General features: G+C 42.5%; 1 pseudogene; it reads right to left on the bottom strand.

Annotated features, from left to right (window-relative positions):
* Positions 1 to 17,525: 17,525 nt before the first annotated feature.
* LOC116883955 lies at positions 17,526 to 19,007 on the bottom strand (annotated as a pseudogene).
* Positions 19,008 to 19,582: the final 575 nt, after the last annotated feature.

Consider the following 19,582-nt stretch of genomic DNA (forward strand, 5'->3'; position numbering starts at 1 on the left):
GGCTAAAATGGACGCTCAGGCATGGCTGCAGCTCCAATGGTTCAATATGTGGATATTGATGTTGTTTGCTGTTAGCATCAATGATAATGCTCTGCACAGCTGCTTCCTTTAAGCCCTGCTCTGGACGCTCCTCCTCTCTCAATCGCCTGATAGCACTCTATCTCGGTGGGCTTTATAGGTACTTCCTAGGTCCCCATATGTACTCCTTACTGAAGGTGGCTCTGAAGCCTAATCTGGAGTGGAGACTTGCTTTAGGGTTTCTTCACTGTAGTATAGGCAAAGTGCTTACGCTGGCCATCTAAACCTCCATCTCTAGTAGACCAAACAGGAGCATCGATGTATCTCCCTTATAGGTATGAGGTTTCAACTAATGTACACATAAGTTTATATACAAAATATCCAGCCTTATCTGTCTTGGTGCTGCTGTATGTAGAATGTTTGTACATGTGAAATACTTAATGCATAGAATATAAGAATGTTAGTGCATATATTAAATTCAATATTTTATATGTTTTATATGCTTATATTTAAAACTCTTGGGATCCAGATAATCATTGTGGTGCACACTGATTGTCTCTTCCCTGCTTGTTTTCTCTTTCATGTACCTCTTCCGCTGTTCAGAGAACTATAGATATTTTTTTGTCTAATTGGTCAGGAAATGAATGACACCATAGGATCCCTGAGAATGAAAACAGAGGCACATTCCTAGCTCTTCAGTTTCAAAAGCTGAGGTGCTATCAAAATAATAATAATAATAATAAAGCAAAAATAAAATCTACTTGGGAGGATATTTTTATCTGAGAGAACCAGTGTTTTTCCCCTTACTGCCAGACTCAATCTGTTTTCCTAAATGGAAGGAAATGAAGAAAGGAAGGAAATGAAGAAAGGAAGTCAACAGAAGAAAAAAGAATGCTTATGTGTTTGGGGTCCGGAGAAGGGAGATTGGTTCTATTTCCCAATATTGGTGGTGAATGTGAGAATGGCGGAGTAGAAAGAGAGCCGGGTAATGCTCAGGTGAGATGGGTCTCAAGAAGTCACAAGCTCCCTTGACTCCCATCCTGCTCAGCCTCCAACAAAAATATCCAGGAGGGTGTCTCACGGTTCACACTCTCCTTGTGTGCCAGAGGTGAGGACAGAAGCAAGATAGGGATTCATTTCTCAACGCCCATCACTAGAATCTGGAGCCGGAAATTGAGAAAGATGCATTGGGGGGGGGGGAGTTCTCTGGTTAAAAGAAAAAAGGGAGGGCCACTGTTCTTTCAACTAACAGCCCAACAAAGAAAGGACAAGACAGAGAAGATCAGGGAGAAGAAGGGTAACCCAGCATGTGGTAAGCCCTCCACAGACGTGACGCACCTGGGGAAGAGAATACAGTTTTGCCAACAGCCAGGAGACACAGAGCTGCATGAGAACTGGTTGGAATAATCTTTCTTCTATTAGGTAGATCCTATTAGAACAGGGTCCTACAAGACTAGGATCCAGGATAGGGTTGGGTTTACATATAAATAATGCAATTGGTTTATTGATGTGAGCCCCAGCCAAATATAACTTTTAAATTCATTTAAAATATGTGTGTTTGTGTGTGTGTGTCTGTGTGTGTGTCTGTGTGTCTGTGTGTGTGTCTGTGTGTATGTGTGTGTCTGTGTGTGTGTGTCTGTCTGTGTGTATGTGTGTGTCTGTGTGTGTGTGTGTGTGTGTGTGTTTGCACATGCACACGCGTGTGCAGGGGTATGTACACAGGAGTGTGGTGCCCATAGAAGCCAGAAGAAATCCCCTGGAGTTGGAATTAACAGCAATTGTGAGCCACGTGATGCAGGTGTTAAGAAACACACTTAGTTCCTCTGGAAGAGTAGAGGGCTCTCTAGACCACTGAGCCATCTCTCTAGCTACCTGAATACAACTTTAAACTAGGCTTGTTTTATCTTCCCAGGGAGGGACTCCTGGTGGTTAGGTGGTCACATCTGACAGCGATGGAAAGAGGACCAGACAGAACATCCCACAAGGGAATCTGCATCCTTGCCCTCAGGCAATGTGATATAAACTACACATTATTTTTCTGGGCTTTTTGCTGACACCCTCTTGGAAAAGGGGAACATTTTTGGAATTTGTTTTTAAGCAATCCCACTGGGGAGAGTGATAGGAAGGAAAGAAGGGGTTGAGCAGAGAGGAGACAGTATCAGCAATGATTTGAGAGTTTTGAAGTCTGCCTGCCAAGTAAGTGGGGGGAGTGTTTATAATTCTGCCTACTTTTGCATATGTCTGAAATTTTCCATACAAAAGCTGCATGTGAGGTTTTAAAAAAAAATCCACATCTGCCTCTGGAACAGTTCCAGCAACTCCCACCCCTGTGATAAAAACCACATCCCATCTGTCCCCCTAGTGACTTGTCAAAGCAAATTTTACATTACTATATTTTGCTTAAATTCCAGACCTAGTTAGGACACTGAAATGGCCAAACAGTACACCTGGAATAATTAGGAAAGGAAGTTTTTTGTTCATGTGTGCAAGATCGTTCGAGAACTTACAAATCAAGCAAAAGTGTGTGAACAATTCCTCTGACCTAAGTTAATTGTGTTGGTCCCAAGTCTGTGTTATTTTTATGTGTGAGCCTTTGGAAATTAAAGATATTTATAAATCCATCAAAGAATACATTCTGTTGATCCAATAAAAGCAAGAGGAGAACCAATCTTAAAGGCACAGGACAGAGTGGACCTGCATGCTCTCACAGCATGAGTCAGGTAAATGTTCACAGAGGAATGATGTCTTAGTTACTCTTCAGCTTAACCTAAGATGAGCTGCCATCATGCATGGGACAGTCATTACAGAAACAGAGCCCCCAACACACTTGTGGGGGACGGGGTCTGGAAGAGCTAGTTGACCCATTCTTCCTTCCAAATGTCAGACACACACAGGATCAAGAAAGTCGGCTCCGGGAGGGTAGCATAACTGAGAGGCTCCACATAGCAGCCAATGAAAACATACATATACAAAGACCTACAGTCAACCATTAGCTGGAGCTCAGGGAGTCTTACGGAAGAGTTGGGGGAAGGACTGAAGGACCAGAAAAGAACAGGGACTCCACAAAAAGACTAACAGAACCAACTAACCTAGATCATAGGCAGCTCTCAGAGACTGAACCCCCAACCGAAGAGTGAGCATGGACTGGACCCCCTGCACATATGTAGCAGATGTGAAGCTTGGTCTTCATGCAACTCCCTCAACAACTGAAGCAGAGCTGGCTCTGAATCTGTTACCTGCTTGTGGATCCCATTCCTTTAGCTGGGCCACTTCATCTGGCCTCAGTAGGAGAGGCTGGGAGTGGTCCTTTAGTGACTTGATATGCTGGAAGGAGGATACCCAAAGAGAGTTCCCCCTTCTCAGAGAAGGAGGGAAGGAAGAAGGAGTATCTGAGTGAGTGGTTGCTGGGAGGAAAGGGAGGACTGATAATGGGATGTAAAGTGAATGAATGAATACATACATACATACATACATACATACATACATACATACATACATACGTTCTTCTCAGAGATCCCCAAATCTACAGGGAAAAAAATTCAAAACATAGAATCAGTGCCATTGTTCTTTTTCCCACTATGCAAATGAAAGATATATGATAAATCAAGAAGTCAAACTAGAAGGAAAAAATGTGATATTAACCAACCGATGCTCTTTCTAGATGAAAAAGAAAGGAGAAGACACATTTTTAACCAAGGACCATCTACCTCTGATTTGTCTGTTTCCCTGTCTTATATTCTATTGGTGATCTAGGGATCTAGCTGTCCATTATTGTTCATTTAGCTTTGGTCTTTTTCTAGATGGATGTTAGAATTATACCAACATGTGGACTTAGAATGGTAAGCCCCCAAAACATATAATAAGTACTAGTGAGAGTGAGAGACAGTATGAAGTCTGCCCACTGTGGAAATCGCTTAAAAGTCCCCTCAAAACAGGACCCCCTTGGGGGGAATTAGAAGAAGTATTGAAAGAGTTGAAGGTGCTTGTAACCCCATAAAAACAACAATACCAACCAATCAGAGCTTCCAGGGACTAAACCACTACCGAAAGACTATACATAGATTGACCCAGGGCTCCAGCTGCATATGTAGCAGAGAATAGCCTTGTTAGAGCACCAGGGGAAGGGGAAGCCCTTGGTCCTTCCAAGGTTGGAACCCCAGTGCAGGGGAATATGGGAGGGCAATAAGGGGAATGTATAGGGGGAATACCCATATGGGGGAGGGGGAGGGAAGAGGAGGGGATATATGGACAGGAAACTGGGAATGGGAATAACATTTGAAATGTAAGTAAAGAAATATATCTAATAAAAAATTTAATAAATAAATAAATAAAAACATACCTTGACACACTTTTTAAAAAAGTGCCCTCAAAAACTAAATTTGAGTCTATAGTGTGTGGTCGACAGTTATAAGAAAGGACTATAAAGGGCAAATGACTTGACATAACCTTCAAAGTCCTAAATCATAATAACTGCTCCTTGAAGATGACATCAAACAGTAATAAATATTATCCCGTTCTTTCTTAGTAAATCTGTAGGTATTCTGGAACATTTGTCTCACATACACATAAACCACCACATACATACAGGTAACCAGAAATACTGAGTCCTGCTCTGTGAAATGAGGATCAAGTACTACACTATTGCCAACGACATCATGTTTGTGTCCAGCACCAACAGCAATGCTCTCACCAATATCATCAAACACTTCCTAGAAACATTTTCATCAAAAACAAAACCATCACCTTACTTTGATCACCATCATCTCCAACACAACCCACCATCACCAATGAAGTCAGAAACATTACCAAAATTATCACTATCATTATCATTACCACAAATACCAAGATGGCACTACCACCACAAACATCTTTATCAATGGCATAAGATGCCCCCAGAGACATCATCTAGAGGCTGCTACAACACAATTACCAATATCACTATGACCAACACCACTATCCAAAACACAATATAACCACAAACACCATTAAAACACCATCATCAGTATCAAAGCAACATTGGGCTCCAGGGTCCAGGGGTTGGGGTCCAGGAATTGACTTACAAACCACACAGACACTTACCACATGTCAGACCGGGATAGTTCATTCAGCAAATATCCCAGGACTGATCAACATGGGCCATGGTCCAGATTCAAAAATTGAACCATGAATCTAACTTAAGATCCTACAGGGATTTTTAAGCCCAAAAATCCACAAACATCTGTGCCAAGTTATTTCACCAATCAGGGTTTAGGGCTAGGGGGTTTCCTTAGGAACATATCTTTGTTGTATGTTTATCCTGTTTCCATTGGTTGGGATATTCAAATGTGGCAGACTGTGCCCTGTCTAATATTCTTGTTCTAACTTGTCCACCAGAATGAGACTTGTCTACCATTCATGTCTGAACTTGCCAACCAGGATGTCAGTTACCCATATATATGTCTCTTTCTGCCAAGTAGAATGTTTGTTCCCAGGGAGGTCTTGGGAAATTAAACTTTACTAGACCACTATTTAAAATGGAAGTTTTATTCCAAATAGTTTGTGTCTCTTAAGTTGGGGTCCATCCCAACCACAGTTTATAATATAAAAGCTGGTATGTAGGTACAGGAAGTGCTATTGAAGGTTTGTTCGGGTCCAAGCTTATTGTGAGTAACTATACAAACAGTTCTACTAACTTTTATTGTGATTGGTTTCCATGGGCACAGAATATAACAGAATCTGTAATCAATCTTGGCATTAGAAATTTTCCTAGTAATAGCAGAAACATATGAGAAAGTTTCCTTAAAATGGCAGGCCATCCAGGTAACAGTTACCTAGGCCTTACCATTCCATTTAGGCCTTAATATTTTACTTAGGTCCCAACAGCAGCAGCAGTACAAAAACCACTATCACCATTATGAAGCCCATCTGAAGCTGTGGGTTCCCAAACCAGTAGAGGGATGGTAGAGTCCTGCTCATATTCTGGACAACTCTCAGAAAGCATGGCAGAAGTTGGCTGCTCCCTACCCAGATTCATCTTGGGCCTACTCAACTCCATAGAGACAAAGGCCGCATCATGATAACGCCAATTAGACTTCTGTTTCCCTACCAGAGAACTGACTGTCTGCTAATCTAGCTGATAACCTTGGAAGCTCTCTCCATGCCCCTGCTGCAGCTCCCTCCCTTGTCCTTTTCCCTCTCCTCCCCTCTGACACAAGCTAGATAATGCAGCCCCTCTATTTCATTAACCGAGCTATCCTCCAATAGAATCCCTGGCCATTTATATCTACCTTACTCACCTCCACCCAAGACCATGATCCCCAGCTTCTCCACATCCTGAGACTATCAATGCACAAAGGTCGACGGGGAAGGGGATCCACAAAAAGCACCATCAGCAACATCATTTACCAACATTCTTTTTGTCATGTAGGGCAGGGACTAAGCAGATCATAGCTTCGAACTGTGTGGAAGTCAGGCATTAGCTTCTTTTAGTGCAACACACTGTTGAAAATGGCGTTACACAGCATCATATGCAAAGACAGCAGTAAAAGATCACAAGTGGCAGTATTTTACTTAAAAACACAGTGTTGTGATTTGAATGAAATGTCCTTCGTGAGCTCATTTCCTTGAACACATTGCCTGGGAAGGTGCTGCTGTTTGGCAAGGCTGCAGAAACTTCAAGGAGTGCATCCTAGCTGGAGGAAGTACATCACTAGAAGAAGACTTGGAGGGTATATTAGTCTTAGCCACTTCCTGTTATGTTTCCACTGCTTCCTGTTCCAGCTTCTGCACGAGTGACCCTGCCACATGCTCTTGCTGTCACAGAGGTATTCTGCCATGCCTTCATTAAGATGACAGACTTACCCTCTAAAACCATGAGCCAACATAAATCCTTCCTTGATTAAGCTGCCCATGCTGACAATAAGAAAAGTGATTGGTAAATATACTGCTTTATGTAAAGCTCCAGAATTCTCTCAAGGGACAGGAATTAAGAGGAGAGATGACAATTAGAGGCTAACTTGGAGAACAGGAGACCAGAGGCGAGGGGACAACAGAAAGACAGGGCAAGAGCCCATACAACTGGAGCTGACCCCTGAGCTGACCTGTTCATATTAGTATTGCAGAACACTCATTATTTCCACATCTTGCTTTGGTTGGGGGTGAGTAGGGAACACAGACAAGACTTAAACTGAGAAGATATGGGTTTGTCTGAGGCTAAGGCACAGAGCAAGATTCACCTATGGGGAAATTTTCTGGAAAGTTACTGAGCAGGCTACTAGAATGCCGTCAGTATTCTCAGCAAGCCACACAAGAAGATGAATTCCACAAGGAGCTGAAGGCACAACAGCAGAAGCAAAAGACATCAGTTAGCATTGAACACCAGGTTGACAGAATCTAGAATCACCTAGGAGACAAGTGTAAAAGTTAGGCCTGTCTCCCTCCCAGCGCCATGCTCCCAAAAATGAGACTCAGATTCAAAATATATTTACAAAAACCTTGGCCATTTTGCTAGGCTTTCCTCTTACTAGATTGTAACTTAAACAATCCCATTTATTCTGATCTACATTCTGCCATGTGGCTGATTGATTACCTGTACTGAGTGAGGTTCCATGAGTTCATCTCATCACATCTCCCCAGGCAGATCTCCTGCCTGGCTCTATCCCAGAAACCTTTCTGCCTCCAGGATGTCCCGCCTTCTATTCTCCCCTTTCCTATAGGCCAGAGGCTTTTTTAATTGATAGGTGATACATCCATAAAATATACAGATATTCTCTCTACAGGCAAGCCTCTGGGCTTATCTCTGAGAAACTTTACAGATTGGGTTAATTGAAGTAAGAAAGCCCACCGTAGACATGAGCAACTCTATGCTCTGGGATGAGCCCAGTCTAAATGAATTTAACTATCTCTGCTTCCAAGCTGGATACAAAGAGGTCAGATAGCTCACCTTCCCCACAGTGATGGACTGTATCACTCAAACTGTGAGCAAAAGTAAGCCCTTCCTCTTTTAAGTTGCTTCCTGTCTGGTACTTGATCACAACGACAGGAACAGTAACTAATACAAACATTAACAAAAGAATGTATTCATAAAGTAATAGTGAACACCGGAATAAAAGGATCACCAACCCATCAGCATATTCTGGTTTGGAGAGACTACTACATAACTTGTTCAATTGAACTTAGGTGCCCCAAATCAAAATACAATGGGTAGAATACACTCCGTGGCCCTATAAACAATCTAATTGCTGCTCCTAAGTGATGAAGTCAAACACTAAGACCCTTGAGATTTCATAGGTAAACATGGGTTAAATTATGGGAAAAGACAAGGGATCAGAAGACATCACTCTGAAGAATATAGGAAGATAAAAATCAATGGAAAAAAAGTGAAATGCATAAAAAAAGTCCAGGCAAGCATGTTAGCATATGCAATATCGGGGTGCATAGCACGCCATTCTGAGTGAACTTCTTAGTGCATATTTTGAAAGGAATAAAAAGTTGTGCATATGTACAAGTGGGTGACCTGAGGAGGTGACTATCCATCTACCTGATGTGCAAAGCAACATAGACTAGCTTAACCACTAGGGCCCCGTACACAGTGGATCACAGTGTTTGACCCAAGGGATTTTTTTACTTTTCTGTCCAGATAGGAGAGGCAGTCCCACATATCTAGGGCATCTGTAATTTATCAAAAACTTTTCAGTGAAATAGAGAACCGAGAGCAATTAATTGGTGGGTAGTTAATTGGTGGGGGGTGGGGGGAGCGAACCCAGAAAAGGTATGAGAAAGATAATCTGGCTGAGGCCAAGTCTACAAGGACCTGTCAGCGTCTCACACTTTAGCAGAAGGAAAACCATTTGGCCCGCTCTAGAGATCCCTGTTCTGTTTTTACAGGCTCCTTCCCATCCACGTTCTATTACAAGTTCAGCTTGCAGAGCAAGCCTCACCCACACAATGGGGCAAGTCCATTTTTCAATCTGGTCTCTGAAGAGTAGGGTTTATTTAAGTTGTTAGCAATGTGTGACTTTGTTTAAGGCAAAATGTCAAATGCAATTACAGTAGCACCGAGACTGACCTACTTTAAGGCTGGTTTGATTTAAGAACGTCTATTTCCCTCCTGAACTCTTAGTATCTTAGCAAGACACGTTAAAATAATAAACAATCCTGAAACATTTAAAAAGTGAAAAGAAAACCCAGAATTTTGGCTCAGCTTTCTAGAGGGGGGATTTACCTCAGCGATGACAACATCTGTGGGCTGAGAACAAGGGCAAAAATAAATGTGAGGAATGGCAAGGATTGCCAAAAGCTCAGAGCTAAAATTATTAAAGGAAAAATATGCTCCCCAAATATAAGATGTCTGGCCTGCTCACCAATTTCAAATTGTTCAACCGTGACCCAACACTGAGTTATTTAAGGGTCAGCAGCAAAAATTCGTGTTCATCAGACAGGAACCTGAGGAAACAGTAAGAATATGCAGTCCTCATCTTCACCGAGGATATGGTGGGGAAAGAGAGGTCTCGCCTCAGCTTAGGATGCTCAGATCTTTGTCAAGGGGCTGTGTGTCATGGGAATGGTAGTCCTAGTGCCCACTTCTACCTCTCTGGCTCTTCTTCATCAGATCGAGCCAAGAGATGATGGAACCCCCACCCCAATAAGGCAATCTGTGCATAGAGCCGAAAGCCCTGACAGCATAGACCTGCTTTCTCCACTTTAATGCCCCCAGAGGCAAAGCTTCTGCAACTCTTTTTAATGTTCTCTTTTTATTAATTATTTTATTTATTTACATTCGAAATGTTGCCCCCTGCCTGGTCCCCCCATGAGTCCTTCACCCCATTCCCCCACTTTGCTTCTGAGAGGGTGCTTCCCCCACCCATTACCCACTCCCACCTCACCCCAGTAGTATCCCCCTTCCCTGGGGCATTAAGTTTCTACAGGATTCAGTGCATCCTTTCTCACTGAGGCCAGGCACAGACCAGCCCATGTATGCTCTTTGGTTGATGGCTCAGGGAGATCTGAGGGGTCCTGGTTAGTTGATACTGTTGTTCTTCCTAAGGGATTGCAATGACATAATTCTTTGGTTATAGTCCCTAGAGTGAAACAGGATTTCATTTTGTATTACATTTATTGACTGACTGTTAGAGAGAGAGAGAGAGAGAGAGAAAGAGAGAGAGAGAGAGAGAGAGAGAGAGAGAAAGTATACACCACTGCAGAATGCCAGAGAATGATTTGAAGGAGTCATCTCTCATGTGAATTCAAGACATCCAATCAGGTCTTCGGATCTGGTGACAGGCGTATTTACCCACTAAACCACCAGGAAGGCACTCTAGTTTTATTTCGAATTTGTAGAGAGGCCGTTTTTCATAATGGTGACACCAGTTTAGATTCTCAACAGAGGTAGGCCTTTCCCCCATATCCCACTAGCATTTTTAAACTTCTGTTTTGTTTGGGGTGGGAGGGGTTGTTTGTTTGTTTGTTTATTTGTTTGTTTTATTTTGGTCATGGCCATTCAGTCTGCCCTCCCACTCTCTTTAACCCATTCCACGTCTTCATAAAATATGCACAGTGTTCCCGTGCTGGGTGCTGAGGCTGTTGGGTGGCTTACCTAGTATTTGCTTCATTTCTGTCCCACATGTAAGGAAATACATACAACAAAAAGCTCAAAGACTTACCGTAGCTTGGGCAGAACTGGCCAAGAGACTAGAAAATTCTCTACTGCTCTATGCTTTTCCATTTCCCCTAACTTTTCACCCTCCACAAGCTGTGCTGCTCTGCACGGCTGTGCCATGGGAGCTCTGTGTGAACCCTCCTTCGATGAGCTCACCCTTCAGATGCCCGTCTCTGCTCTTCTGCATACTTAAAGTGATTTAGTTGGGATAGCTAAAAGAACAGAAAAAATGGTCTCCTGGTGAAGGGTCAAAAATCTGGTAGTTATCCATGAGAGTGGATGTTTCCACAGCTCTAATCTGGTGCTAGAGCCCTAGCCGATTCCAAGAGATATGCTGGTCTATATTGGAAACTTGAAGAAGATGGTTCTAATGCCAGGGAAGGAATGCCTCAGCTACAGGATAAATGAATTGGCCGGTTAGAGTGGGGGACAAGTGGACCAAATGAAAAAAAAAAAAAAACTTTTCTTATTTCATCTCCTTTTATGTGGGCTGCTATCAAAGGGATCAGCCTAGATTTAGCACTGATCTTTCCACCTCAAGTAATCCAATAAAGAAAATCCTTCATGGGCATTACCAGATGCTTGGGTTTCAGTTGATTCCGGGTAGAACCAAGGGGACAACCATAATTAACCATCACACTTGGCCTACTGCCTGTATCTTACTCAGGCTGTCTGCCCTCTCCCAGGGATCTGAGGTCTATGTGCTACCAACTCGAAAAATTGTCCAACATGGTGGAGCACACCTTTACTCCCAGGACACAGGAGACAGAGGTGGGTGGATCTCTGGGTGTTCAAGGACACCCTGGTCTACAAAGCAAAATAGTTTGTAGAGACGCTATCTCAGAAAACCAAAGCACATAACATCCTAAAACTATGACATCCCTCTTTGCTTTCCTTGTTCCTCATAATTGTATTGTTGTGTCAGTAATTTCAACCAATGGATGCCCTAACAAAGTAGATGAATAAATATGGTTTCTGTGTCAATACCATGGCTGGGAAAATTCTAACACAGTTGAACCATTTCAGTCCCTGGGTACTTAACAGAAACAAAAATGTCACACGTGACCTGGTGTCACCATGCTCTGATGAGGAGGATTTGTAAGCCTCACTAAAGACAATTTTGAGAGAAGAATATCTTTGAGGCTGTGACCCACTGTATGCTAGTAATAACTAACACAAACAAGGAGCCCCAGAAACCACCAACTTGCAATTTGTGTTCTTCTTGCAGCTGGTAAACATGAGCTTGGGCTTTGCCATATAATTTGCTAATAAATAGGCCTGAAAACAGGAAATGAATGTGGTCACAATGCATATAAAAATGCGCAAGAAAAGTCACAATACAACCCATTTGTTTGTATGCTAAATATATAACAAACAGTGGGAGTAGGGACTAGTGGGATGGCTCAGTCAGTAAACAGCTTACCATGTAAATATAAGGATCTGAGTTCAATCTACAGTACCCACATTTTGAAAAAGAAAATTCAGGCATATAGTAGTAATCCTAGTACTGGGGAGATGTTGGCATGAGACTCTCTAAGGTTTGCCAAATTGGTGAGTCCAGGGGAAAAGTTTAAAGGCAACGTCACAAAAGCCAAGTGGGCTAGAGTCACGGCTCACTCCTTAAGAACACGTACTGCTCTTCTAGAAAAGCCAAGTTTGATTTCAAGCACCCATATCATTTACAATTCCAGGTCCCAGGAGATCTAAGGTCCCCTTCTGTTCACTCAGGACACTGCAGACACATGGTATGAGGATGTACATGCAGGCGAAACATCCAAAAACATGCAAAATAACAAAATGTAAAAGTGAATGTAAAAATAATAAAAAAAAATTGAAGTAGACGACTAGTCAGGAAGACACCGAAGGGCACACATGTGTACACACATGTACTCACACATACAAACACACACAGACTGAGAATGGAAGTGATTGTATCAGCAATAGGCATGAACTGTGACCGTCACAGGGGTTCACCCATTGTCCTTCCCCATGGTTACAATTGGGGGTTCATGGGTTGAGAAGAGTCCATAAATGGTTAATGGCAAAAGGAAGAGACTGGCAGCTGAACAAGAAAGATGTGCGTGCAAGTTGAGAGAGAGCAATTATGTCAGTTATTGCTATCCAGCAAAGCAAAGCTACCCCTTCTGACACAACAGCTCTCTGGAAGGTGCTAGCCACAAATAATACACAAGCATTTGATCTTCACTTCCAATAAAATCAGTGCAGCCAGCTATGTGGGCCACTTAAAATTTTAGTACAGTTTCAGTGTATTAGCATAGGTAATGGTGGGAAATTTAAATATTTGCTAAATACAAATTGAATGAACAAAATATACATTTTCCTTATATAATGCTATTAATATTTGCGTGTCTGGGCATGTCCGTGTGTGTACAGGTCTACATGTTTGAGGAGGATAGAGGACTGGCCCTGGTGTTCTTACTCAGGTACTGTCTACAGTCTTTGGAATTTGACAGAGACTCTTAGAAGCCTAGAATTCACCAAGTAAGTTAGGCTGGCTGGCTAGTGCACCCCAGTAATCTGTCTATCTCTACCTCTCCAGCTGGTGGTATAAGCAAACACCGTCATACACAGCTTTTTTTACATGGGTTTTTGGAATCAAATTCAGGTCCTCATGATGGCCAAGCAAACATAATATGAACTGAACCATCTCCAAAGCTTGGGAATTCATCTTATGAACATGGCGTACTAGAATGTGAGTTTTTTCTTCCTTAGACTGTTCTTTAAAAGCAGTTTTATAAAGTCACCCAGAAGCTCATATGGTGTCTCTCTCTGTCTCTGTGTGGCTCTCTGTCTGTCTGTCTCTCTCTCTCTCTCTGTAGTGTGTGTGTGTGTGTGTGTGTGTGTGTGTGTGTGTGTGTGTACGTATGTCACATTTTAGACCATTTTACTTCCAAGAATTCAAGTGCTCACACTAGTGGGTGCATCACCAGGCTCAATGGCTTCCACTCAACCCAAGAACTTTTAAAAACCTCTGCTTCCCTGTCACCTCTGCCTCCCTGTCACCTCTGCCTCCCTGTCACCTCTGCCTTTCATTGCACTGCTGTGCTTTCCAAGCTGCTCTTGCTCCTATTTCCTGCCTAGTTGTGTCATCTATGCATCTCATGCTTCTTAGAGAACGACTTCTATGTGCCTGCAAGAAACCCTCTTGTAAGCTGAAGTGAGCCTTCCTTTTCTGTGTATCGTTAGCTTGTATTACTCCAGTAGGCGCCAAAGCCTAGAATACGCATTGCCTCTCTGGAAGGGACCACTGCACTGTGGCTCATCTTCTTAGAGCAGAAGCTGCCAAGGAAGCGTGGCCAAGAAGATAGAGTGGTCTGGGAAGATAAGCCAAGCAGTGAAGGGTTTGCCTTGAAAGCTTGGATACTTCAGTTCTCAGAACCCACGTAAATAACTGGGCATGGTGGCATGTGGTTGTCACTGCTAGGGAAACAAAGACAGAGCCCTGGGGCTTGCTAGTCACTGACTGTATCCCGGTATGCAAGTTCTAGGCTACTGAGAGATACTGAGAGAGCCTATTCTGGAAATACAAGGTGCACAGCATCCTGAAACTCCCACATATACATACATGCACACACACACACACACACACACACACACACACACACACACACACACACACACACACACAGAAGGGGAAGAAAGAGAAGACAAGAAGGAGAAGGTTCATGAGCATCTCCCTGGGGTCAAGGTCAGTTACTTTGGGATGACAGGCTGCTGATGGAATGCGACTGTCTTTCTCTAACCACTGGGCTACACTTTCCTACTCTTCCACTTTCTTCTCTCTCTTCAGGTACATCTCTAGGCCTTTCTGATGACCTAAACGGAAGTGTGGCTCTTTACATGGACAAGCACTATGGGCTCAATCTTCTGAGGTAGAAATGTTCAGGTCTTTAATAAACGCCCAGAACATTCATCCCTGTGACTGACACTTGATAGACATCTGAAGCAATCCTCAGTTAACAGACTGAATGAACCAGAATTAATTAGCCATGTTCCTGGATGCTCCTTTCGGAGAGGTTTGTGGCTTCGTGATTAACAATTCTTCTTAGCATTCGCATTTCATTTAATGTACCGTTATTAATGAAAGACTGATTGAATGGCCCCTAATGTGATTGAATTCTGAATTAATGTATTTGAATAATTTATTGTTTTCATAATTCCAAGACAAGAGGATGAGTGGGATGGACTTCATGACCTCCCCCCACCCCCGCCAGTGCAATGCAAAATGATAAAGCCATTTCACCTTCATTCCCACTTAAATCTCTGTGACAGTTTGTTTGTTGACTATAATAATTTTCCTTAGTGGTGACAGGGAGGTAAATTTTCTAGCTTTAGGCTGGGAAGTCTTGGTTTTTTTCTAAATCTACAGACATACCTTTCTGTGTTGAGAAAGACAATGCATACAATTCAACAAGCAGGTGAAGCTGTAATTCAGTGCCGAGACGCTGTTCAAGGTGTGAAACTGCCTATGATTCTCACAGCTCAAAGTCTTCAACTGAATTATGTTTTCAATCTGACCACTCCAGCCCCCTGTATATTTCTTCTATATAAACAGCATCAGGAGTATAATATATGAATCCCCTCCAGTTCCCCACTGCCATTCAATAAAGCATCTGTTTTGGTTTTCATTTTAAACAGATGGAAGCCAAAGAAAACAGAATTAGAATAATAATCCTAGGTGAATTGAGTTCAATGATCATTTCCATAGCATGCTGTGCATTGAGAAAGATGTGTATACACATTGAGTTCCATGAATTGAAGTTTGGTCACAGACAGCTGTTTTTGTTTATTCAGTCAAATATGCTTCAGGTTTTAAACTGTACAGTTTGGGCATTTTTACATGAAAATAGTTCACTTAATTAAAATGTACATTACATCTTTGTAGTGTATTGTGTGAGTTTGCGGTGGTTAAGTTTCATTGTCAACTTGACTGTATTCAGAATCATCCAGTGGACACACCTCTAGGAACTAGTCAGAAGGTCGGTGGCCCCATCCCATAGGCTTGTGGCCCTACACCGAATGAAAAGGAGGAAACAAAGGAAGAGGAGGCTTTCTTCTCTCTCTGCTTCCTGACTGTGGGCGCAAGGTGACCATTGTTTCTGCTGCTGACACAGCCTAAATCAAGCCAGCCATCATGTCGATGGACACCAGGTCTTTTCTGCCATGATAGATTACTTCAACTATGAACCTAAATGAACTCTATTCCTTAAGCTTTTTTTCTTCAGGAGTCTCGTCACAGCAACCAGAAAGACAAATAGTACAGAGAAAATGTCCTTTGCCTAGTGAAAAAATTTACACAAATATTTTCACAACCAGAAGGCCAATGCAGTTTCTCATTGTTGAGATCTTGACCATAAAGCCTATATTAAAATACATGCAACAGCTAATAGACACATAATAAATGAGAGAGAAAGAGAGAGAGAGAGAGAGAGAGAGAGAGAGAGAGAGAGAGAGAGAGAGAGAGAGAGAGGCAGAGAGAGAGAGAATATATAGCTATCCCACCTTGAACTAACTTCATCTCACCGGTTGAATGAATGAATGAGTGGGTGGGTGGATGGATGGATGGATGGATGGATGGATGGATGGATAGATGATTAAAGAAAGATTATACATAGATGATAAAAATGTATTATAAGTTGATTGATTAATCTTTAACAAAGACTCTCTCAGATTAACATGCACAAGATGTTGAGAGTCAGAGAAGTCTGTACCACAAGCCCACACAGGCACAGACCTTGAAGGTAGACAAAGAAAGCCAAACAACAGTGAATGACGTTTGAAAAAAATTCACCAAAGCCTAAAGAAGCTAGAAAGTGAATGCTTCCTGGCAGTGAAATTTTGTTATACTCCAGCTGTCTGTCACACTGCAATCAAATGCCTTGGTAAATTTTCAGGTGTCCTCACTTTATTGACTGCACTAAGAAGAGAAGGTGAGAGCAGGCATAGCAGCATACACCTTTAAACCCAGAACTTTGAAAGCAGAGTCGAGCAGAATTGAGTTTGAGACCAGTCTAGTCTAAAGAGTAAAGAGTGAGTTTCAGTTCAGGATTGCCTGGGCTACACAGAGAAACCCTACCTCAAAGAAAAAGGGGGGCAGGGGGAGTGATAAGACTTTTCTTTAAGTCTTTATGAACACTTTATAGATCCTTCATAAATTATTTAGATAGTTAACTCTGATTAATTTGTGTTACTCTCCAGAATACTTTGAAGTAAGTGAGCAAAATTATGGACAGTTTTGGACACAAGATTACTTGCCAAAAGACCTTTTGTAATAAGGACTTGGGAAACAATAGTACTAACTAGGGTTATGTCAAATATTACTATCACCAAGTTAACAGCACTATTTCTCTAAGCTGTAAAGATGGGGGATCAAGCGCATTCTTAAATCAAACATTTTAATGGGGAATGAAGTGTAAATAATTTCTGGCCTGCTACATTCCCAGCACCTGGACGACAGCTCCATGCTCGTTATTTATTTCCCCCAGATAGGAAAGGCAGAGGTTACAAATCTCTACAAGTGTAAGCCAGAGTGAGCTGGATGGACGCGGCATTGAGAGCACTCGTGTTAACACTTTACACTTGTACTTTTTGACACACCACCCATGCTTTCGTAGTCCTTTCTTATTTAGACACGTGGGATACTAGAAAACTTGAACTTCCAAAGAAAAGTAATGAAGGTCAATGTCAAAACATCAAGGTTCTCAGTTTGAGTTAAAAATGTATGTTAAACCTAAAGTTACTGCTAAAGTATTAACTTCATCTGTCATAAAAGCATTAAGTGCAGACATTTATTAACGAATCCTGAAACCCTGGGGAGTGATAAGCCAAGCAGAACTCACGGTTACCATATTTACACATTCTCTTTGTTGTGTTTCAGTGCCACATGATCTGATTCCAAGTAATAAACATCAGGGTCATCGTCTTCCCCTTCGGCAGTGTGCTGACTGGCACTCTCTTTGGCATTTGGCAAATGTCCGATATTCATTCTGGCCTCTGAAGGGGGCTTACTTAGTCCTTCAGTTCCACAGTTTTCAGAGTCACAACACAGAATCTTTTCTTCTTGAGAGATCTCAACAGCATTTGTGGGAGACTCACGTTATCACTAACAGTTGTGTTTGTTTCATTAGGACTGAGATTATTCTCCTCAAATTGTCCATTTTCTCTGTAAGGAGATGTGTTTTTAGTGGGACGACCTCTGGTTAGGGCCACCCTTCGAGGTGAAGTCCTCAGGGTGTATCGATGTTCTTGAGGTTCTGATAAAGATGTCATTTGAGCTGAAACAGTCTAGCATAGAGGACAGTTCAGGCTCTCCAGAGACTGGCAAGCATTCAGACCCCGTGTCCAGAGGGTCACTGCTGTTCTCATTACACTGCTCTTTAAAGCATTGCTACCTCCCACCACATCTACTTCTTCCTCAGAATCTCTTAAGGATGACTGAACTTCAGAACCGGGGCCTGAAGCTGACTCAGCAGTCAGCTGATTCCGACGTTCCACAGGCAGGCAGGCGGTTACTAGTTTGTGGTCCTCCAACTTGACCTGCACGTCTGACTTTCTGCAAGGCACACTAAACGGTCTATACAAGGTCCTCCTTCCTACCACCACAGAACACTGAAGTCTGGGTTTCCGAATCCCCATCTCCAGCTACTGATTCTCCCTGCGGCACACAGGAGCCAGGGCTATTTTGTTGAGTGTTCCCATCAGGCTGACAGTCATCACAGTTATAGCAGCTGAGTCACTGTCGTCAACACCATTGACAGTCAGCTAGCCTGCGATCTCTTCTAATACTGCAGCATTAAGTGGCCCTTCCTCACTGACATTCACCTTTCTAACTCCCCTTTTCTCACAATTATCCAATATAAGACATCGACAAGTTCGTTTAGCCCCTTGAAATTCTGCATCATGGTCCACTACTGTCCTTCTGAGTTCTACTGGCTCCTTGTCTGATTTTACAGGCAAATCTTCTTCTGAACCGTTTGTGGCTTCAGCTCTAAGACCGTGTTTAATGTTCTTTAAGACTGGCAGTGCTGGCTCTGGCTGCCCTCCCTCACAACTCTCTAAGGCCTGCTTTTCTAGGTCATTCTTTTCCTAGGCCTTACCCATTCTCGAGCACTCTGCTGTTTTACATCAGAAGTTCTTCCGTTATTATTTCCTTTCAGAATTGGCAGACTCTGGTCTCTTCTTTTGGTGATCTTGATGGTACTTGAGAATGAGAAGAGATTTCTTTTGAGTGAGCAATGCTACAATTCCTTAAAGTACAGCCATAAAAAGACTCATCTAAGCCATTTAACCCCACTGTTGATCTTGTAACATGAGTACATTGGGAAGCAGCCATACTATGGCAAGTCCCTAACATACAGTCATTGGGAGACTGTACAACCAAAGATCTATCATTGAGGAAGTATTATTTCTTTTCCTTAGATCCTGAAGAAGATGGAGGAGCTGTGATCTACAGTAGAGTTTAAGCTTCAGGCTTTCAGACTCTCAGCTTCAGCCTCGAAGAATACTAGAACCCTTTAAATGCCTCTCTTTTGAAATGTTTCACCTAGTACTTAATTTCCAAGCATCTGTATTTACATGTCATCACTGTTACACTTAGACTTCGGGAATTGTTTACATGGCTGGACTAGCACAACTTGCTTTCTGTAATCTTAGCACTTGAGTGGCAAAGATGGGAGGAGGATAAGAAGTTCAAGGTCATCCTGATCTATAGCTAGTAGCCTGAGCTCCATGAGATCTTGTCTCTCATGCGGGGCTTGCCACCGCAGGCTACTTGGGGGAGGCACCACCATCATTGTGGCCATCATTGGCTGCCATGCTGGCTCCAGTGCCCTCTGCTGCAGGAAGCCCTGATAAGACTTTCATATCTTGAACGTTACTTTTATGTGCCATCTGCAAAGCTACTCAGAA

This window comes from Rattus rattus, chromosome 14, assembly GCF_011064425.1.
Source record: "Rattus rattus isolate New Zealand chromosome 14, Rrattus_CSIRO_v1, whole genome shotgun sequence".
Taxonomy (NCBI): Eukaryota; Metazoa; Chordata; class Mammalia; order Rodentia; family Muridae; genus Rattus; species Rattus rattus.